We start from the raw sequence: 7180 nt of genomic DNA, 5'->3' as shown, positions 1-7180 counted from the left end.
TGCATCCAATACCCTAATGAGGATGTCCCATATGTTCTTAAAACTGGACTGATTCATTTGCTTCCAAAGTTTCATGGCCTTGCAGGTGAAGACCCGCACAAACATTTGAAGGAATTTCATATTGTCTTCTCCACCATGAAACCCCCAGATGTCCAAGAGGATCACATATTTCTAAAGGCTTTTCCTCATTCATTAGAGGGAATGGCAAAGGACTGGTTGTATTACCTTGCTCCAAGGTCCATCACGAGCTGGGATGACCTTAAAAGAGTATTCTTAGAAAAACTTTTCCCTGCTTCTAGGACCACAACCATTAGGAAAGATATCTCAGGTATTAGACAACTCAGTGGAGAGAGCCTGTATGAGTAATGGGAGCGATTTAAAAAACTATGTGCCAGTTGCCCTCACCATCAGATTTCAGAGCAACTTTTTCTCCAATATTTTTATGAAGGACTCAGTATATGGAGAGAAGTATGATAGATGCTGCCAGTGGTGGAGCCCTTGGAGACATGACTCCTGCTGAAGCCAGAAATTTAATTGAGAAGATGGCTTCCAACTCTCAGCAATTTAGCGCCAGAAATGATGCCATAGTCATTAGAGGACTGCATGAGGTAGCTACAAACTCAGCTGCATCATCTGAGACTAAGAAGCTTGAAGGCAAACTAGATGCATTGGTTAACTTAGTAACTCAGCTAGCCTTGAATCAGAAATCTGTACCTGTTGCAAGGGTTTGTGGTTTGTGCTCCTCTGCTAACCACCATACAGACCTTTGCCCTTCCATGCAACAATCTGGAGCAATTGAGCAGCCCGAAGCTTATGCTGCTAATATTTACAATAGAACTCCTCAACCTCAACAGCAAAATCAACCACAACAGAACAATTATGACCTCTTTAGCAATAGATACAACCCTGGATGGAGGAATCACCCTAATCTCAGATGGTCTAGCCCTCAGCAACAACAACAGTAGCCTGCTCCTTCCTTCCAAAATGTTGTTGGCCCAAGCAGACCATACATTCCTCCACCAATCCAACAACAGCAACAGCCCCAGAAACAGCCAACAGTTGAGACCCCTCCACAACCTTCCCTCGAAGAACTTGTGAGGCAAATGACTATGCAGAACATGCAGTTTCAGCAAGAGACCAGAGCCTTCATTCAGAGCTTAACCAATCAGATGGGACAATTGGCTACCCAATTGAATCAACAACAGTCCCAGAATTCTAACAAGCTACCTTCTCAAGCTGTCCAAAATCCCAAAAATGTCAGTGCCATTTCATTAAGGTCGGGAAAGCAGTGTCAAGGACCTCAACCCGTAGCACCTTCCTCATCTGCAAATGAACCTGCCAAACTTCACTCTACTCCAGAAAAAGGTGATGAAAAAAATTTACCTAACAATTTTTGTGCAGGTGAATCTTCTTCCACAGGTAATTCTGATTTGCAGAAGCAGCACATTCCCCCTCTTCCATTCCCTCCAAGAGCAGTTTCCAACAAAAAAATGGAAGAGGCAGAGAAAGAGATCTTGGAAACGTTTAGAAAAGTAGAGGTAAACATACCTCTGTTGGATGCAATAGAGCAAATTCCAAGATATGCCAAATTCTTGAAGGAGCTGTGCACTAATAAGCGGAAGCTTAAAGGAAGTGAACGGAATAGCATGGGCAGAAATGTCTTCGCATTGATTGGTAAATTTGTTCCTCAAATTCCTGAAAAATGCAAAGATCCAGGAAGTACACATACCTCTGACTTTCTTTATGAGGTAAAGGATGAGAAACCATCTCCTTCTACAACTGTCCAGCCGACCACACCAGAATTGAAGCCTCTGCCATCAAATTTAAAATACACTTACTTGGATGATAGCAAGAGTTTTCCAGTGATTATATCTGCCTCCCTTGCTGATGAGCAAGAGGAGAAGTTGTTGTCAGTTCTCAAGAAGCATAAGAAGGCTATAGGCTGGACCTTGGCAGACATTCCTGGTATTAGCCCATCCACATGTATGCATCGAATAAATTTAGAGGATGGAGCTAAACCAGTAAGACAGCCACAGAGAAGACTCAACCCGGTGATTCTTGATGTAGTGAAGAAGGAGATAACCAAGCTTTTGCAAGCTGGAATCATTTATCCTATCTCCGACAACCAATGGGTGAGTCCCGTCCAGGTAGTCCCGAAGAAGACCGGCCTCACAGTGATAAAAAATGAGAAGGAGGAGCTAATTCCTACTCGGGTGCTGAACAGTTGGAGAGTCTGCATTGACTATAGGAGGCTAAACGAGGTTACCAAAAAGGACCATTTTCCCCTGCCATTCATTGACCAGATGCTTGAACACCTGGCAGGTAAATCCCACTACTGTTTCCTTGATGGTTTTTCTGGTTATATGCAAATTACTATTGCTCCTGAGGATCAGGAAAAGACCACATTCACCTGCCCCTTCGGCACTTTTGCTTATAGGAAGATGCCTTTCGGCCTGTGCAATGCCCCTGGTACCTTCCAGCGGTGCATGATTAGTATTTTCAGTGATTTTTTAGAAAATTGCATAAAGGTGTTTATGGATGATTTCACTGTATATGGATCCTCTTTTGATGGTTGTTTGAATAGTTTGGAAAAAGTTTTGAATAGATGCATTGAAACTAACCTTGTTCTAAATTTTGAAAAATGTCATTTTATGGTTGAGCAAGGTATAGTTTTAGGCCACATTATTTCCAATAAGGGTATTGAAGTAGATCCTGCAAAAATTTCTGTTATTTCACAATTGCCTTACCCCTCTTGTGTGCGAGAGGTGCGATTTTTTCTTGGTCATGCAGGATTCTACAGGCGCTTTATAAGGGATTTTAGCAAAGTAGCTCTTCCATTGTCCAACTTGTTGCAAAAGGAGGTGGAGTTTGACTTTAATGACAGATGCAAAGAGGCTTTTGATTGCCTCAAAAGAGCGCTGACTACCACCCCCATCATCCAGGCCCCCGATTGGACAGCCCCTTTTGAGCTTATGTGTGATGCATCAAATTATGCATTGGGGGCTGTCCTTGCTCAGAAAATTGATAAATTGCCCAGGGTGATATATTATGCTTCTAGGAATTTAGATGCTGCCCAAGCAAATTATACTACTACTGAGAAAGAGCTTCTAGCCATTGTTTTTGCTGTTGAAAAATTTCGATCTTATTTTCTTGGTACCCGCATTATTGTTTATACTGACCATGCAGCTCTAAAGTACTTGTTGAAGAAGGCTGATTCTAAGCCTAGGTTGATCCGATGGATGCTCTGGCTCCAAGAGTTTGACTTGGAGATCCGTGATAGGAGCGGAGCACAAAATCTAGTTGCTGATCATTTGAGTCGGATTGAACGTGTATCTGATGCAGATTCACCTATTCGGGATGATTTCCCGGATGATCATTTGTATATACTGTATAGTATTTCTGACTCTCTTTCTACTCCCTGGTTTGCTAACAATGTCAATTATTTAGTTTCTTCTGTTTTTCCTCCCTTAGCATCTAAGGCCCAAAAAGATAAAATTAAAAGTGATGCTAAGCATTTTATTTGGGATGACCCCTACTTGTGGAAATTGTGCAGTGATCAGGTCATTAGACGGTGCATTCCAGATCATGAGACTGACTCAGTCCTGCAGTTCTGTCATTCTTCCGCACCGGGAGGTCATCTGGGTGTTCAAAGGACAGCTCGCAAAGTGCTTGATTGTGGTTTTTATTAGCCCACCATCTTTAAAGATGCGTGGAAGATCTGCAGCACTTGTGAGCAGTGTCAGAGAGCAGGAAATACACTTACATGGCGACAACAAATGCCTCAGCAACCTATGCTATTCTGTGAGGTGTTTGATGTATGGGGTATAGATTTCATGGGTCCTTTTCCTGTCTCTTTTGGTTATGTTTACATTCTCCTTGCAGTTGACTATGTTTCAAAATGGGTGGAAGCCAAACCCACTAGAACTAATGATGCTAAAGTTGTTGCAGATTTTGTCAGGTCTAATCTGTTCTGCAGGTTTGGAGTACCTAAAGCAATTGTTAGTGATCAAGGAACCCATTTTTGCAACAGAACAATGCATGCCCTGCTTAAAAAGTATGGGGTGGTACACAGGGTATCCACACCATACCACCCCCAAACCAATGGACAGGAAGAAATTTCTAACAGGGAAATCAAGAGAATTCTAGAGAAGATTGTGCAGCCAAACAGGAAAGATTGGAGTACCAGGCTTGATGATGCTCTCTGGGCACATCGGAGTGCCTACAAAGCACCCATAGGAATGTCTCCTTATCGAGTTGTCTTTGGAAAGGCATGTCATCTTCCAGTGGAAATTGAGCACAAAGCATACTGGGCAGTGAAAACTTGCAACTTCTCTATGGATCAAGCTGGTGAGGAAAGAAAGTTGCAACTGAGTGAGTTAGATGAAATCCGCCTAGAAGCCTACGAGAATGCCAAGTTCTACAAAGAAAAGACCAAGAAGTTCCATGATAGCATGATAGTTAAGAAGGACTTCATGGTTGGGCAAAAAGTATTATTGTATAATTCTAGGCTTGGACTCATGAGTGGTAAGTTGAGGTCTAAGTGGATTGGTCCTTTTGTTGTTACTCATGTTTTTCCTTATGGTACAGTTGAGATCAAAAGCGACTCCACAAACAAGAGCTTCAAGGTCAGCGGACATCGACTTAAGCCATTCCTCACGAACCCTTCTTTAGTGGACGTAGTGGTGGAAGAGACTTCCTTACTCCACCCTTCTCTTCCTCCACCATGACTTAGGGAGTTTTTCTTTTCCTATCTCTTTCTTTGCTTTTATTACACTTGTCCGATTCTCTTTGATGATTTAATTGTTTTTAATCTTTTAATTGTGCTACATTGAGGACAATGTGTTGTTTAAGTATGGGGGGGGGGGGGGGGCGGGGGCGGGGAGTGTTCTTTGGTTTTGCTAGTTTTGTTGGTTTTGTTAATTTGTTAGTTGTGTTAATTTGTTAATGTTGTTAGTTTCGTCAGATTTTTAGTTTAATATTTTGGGTCAATTTTGTGTGCATGTACGACTTTGCATGTTTTTCTTTGAATTATAGGATATGTTCAAGAAATGGGTAATTGTTTTGAAAATAAAAGTTCTTGACATTTTGTGACTTGAAATCCTTGATTCTCCTCTACATGTCATGATAGTTTTGAAAGCTCAATTTGAAAGTGATGAGTTTACCTTTGTCAGAATTTGAGCCATCCATCATCATAATCATTTGGTGTGTTTTGCCCCATTGATTGCTTGCACAATAGCCTTGGCTTGATTCTTGTTGATGCTTCCTAATTCACATGCATATTTGGAAATGATTGAGGCAATTTTGTTCTTATAAGCTTCTAGCCAAATGGACTTACCTTGAATTAATTCCTTTGATAGCCCTTTTGAGCCTTGTTTCCCTTTCCTTGTTTTGAAGCTCACTACAAGCCTTAAATGAAAAACCATGATATCACCATATCCTTAAGGAATTTTGGAGCTTTGGAATTGTTTTGGGAATAAGTGTGGGGGGTTTTTGTTTCATTGGATAACTTGTTTTGTTGGCTATGCTTCATGATGTATTTTGGGCCATACTTGATGTACATTGTATATTGGTTAAATGTTGGACATGCTGAATGAAATGTTGTTTCTCAAAGGCTATAGAGCAAAAAAAAAAATTCGAAAAAAAAGAAAAAGAAAAGCAATAAAGTTGAGTGAATAAGATCTTAAATGGCACAAGAATGATGAAACTCTTGGTTCTACTCTTTATGTTTAAATTTTATCTTTACTTCTTTTTATTTTCTTATTTTTTCTTAATATGCACTTATTCCTCATTGCTCCTCTATTCCTTTGGGATTTAGCCACTTATTCCATATTTTTCCATACCTTGTCCTTGGCCCCATTACAACCTTAAAAGACCTTTTGATCCTCATGTGCTTGTGTTTATGGGTTGATTGTCAATTTTAGAATCTTGCCAAGTTTATGTGGTGTTTGCTTTCATGGGTGCTTTGAGGGTAAATAGTAGCCTAGACACTTGAAAGATAGAGTGTATATCTTGTGAGGCTTTATCACTTTTCATTCTTAAGCTAATTAACTATTTTGCCATGATTGGGTTCCTTGGATGATTTTCATGAATGTCTTGACTTTTTGGATCTCCTTATGTTAGATGTTACCCATTCCTTTCATTCCTTGATGTTCATTGAGAAATATGTGAATGTTTTTGTTTGTCTCCCTTTGATATCCTTGGATTTTGTTCTTTGTTTCATTTTGCCCAGGAGTGCAAAAGGCTAAGTATGGGGGGTTTTGATGTGCCATCATTTTCTTCTATTTTCTAAACCCTTTTCGCACCATTTTAATTACTGATTGGTCTTAATTGTCAATTAATCAGACAGTTTTATTATTTGAGCTCATTTAGCTAATTTGATGTTTTTAATCTAATTTCAGGAATTAATGAAACATTGAGCTTAATCCGGATTTTGGTTATGGACTTGAAGAGGGCAAATAAAACAACGCTTACCTTAGTTAATTTCTAATTAGGAAATTTCGCAATTTTATTTTATGTTGTTCAGTGTATATTTCGTTTTGGGCCAGAGTATTGTAATAGGGCCCAGTGACACTGAGTGACTCTTTTTAAATAGCAACCTTGGGATTCGTGGAAGGCGATTCTGTTATGCTATTCATTATTCAGAGCTTTTGTTTTAGGGTTTTACGTTTTTCTGTCTAGGGCTACTGTTTTCGTTCTGAATGCAATTTTCCGTTTTCTGCTTCTAATTATAATTTCGTTCTTGCTTCTTCTTCTACTTTCATTTACGTTTCTATGCATTTACGTTTCTGTTCATTTACGTTTCTGCTTCATGTTTCATTTGCGTTTTCTGTTTGAATCTATGGAAGGCTAGTTTTTCTGGTGTTGTTTCCTTTTGAGGACGAAGCCCAACTCTCTTTGAGGTTTCGTTTGTAATGTGGTTTCCTGGCAGTTTTCCCTTCACCAGTTATCCCAAATTCGTGAATATTAATCAGTGCACGCTTCGTGTTCGATTAATTTCCTCTGAGCCTAACTTGCGTTCATGCTTAATGGACGAAGGGCTAACTGGTGTATGTGGTGCCTAATCACGTATTGAAAACCCTAAGTTGATTTTCGCTTAGTAAATTGAAATAGGGTTGGATTAAGTGGTTGACTGTTAGGGACGAATTCTCCATAACCCAGGATAAGAGAATGGCTTCTGAAT

The 7180-nt window shown here is 40.0% G+C and overlaps 1 non-coding gene across 1 annotated transcript; it reads right to left on the bottom strand.

The window, feature by feature from the left end:
* Positions 1-306: 306 nt before the first annotated feature.
* Positions 307-413, bottom strand: LOC113000032 (small nucleolar RNA R71). Its single transcript, XR_003265303.1, has one exon. It is a non-coding gene; the product is annotated as a small nucleolar RNA R71 (small nucleolar RNA).
* Positions 414-7180: the final 6767 nt, after the last annotated feature.

The sequence above is a fragment of the Glycine max genome, chromosome 17 (assembly GCF_000004515.6).
Source record: "Glycine max cultivar Williams 82 chromosome 17, Glycine_max_v4.0, whole genome shotgun sequence".
Classification (NCBI taxonomy): Eukaryota; Viridiplantae; Streptophyta; class Magnoliopsida; order Fabales; family Fabaceae; genus Glycine; species Glycine max.
The sequence above is the reverse complement of the archived record's forward strand: the minus strand, read 5'-3'. Positions and strand labels throughout refer to the sequence as shown.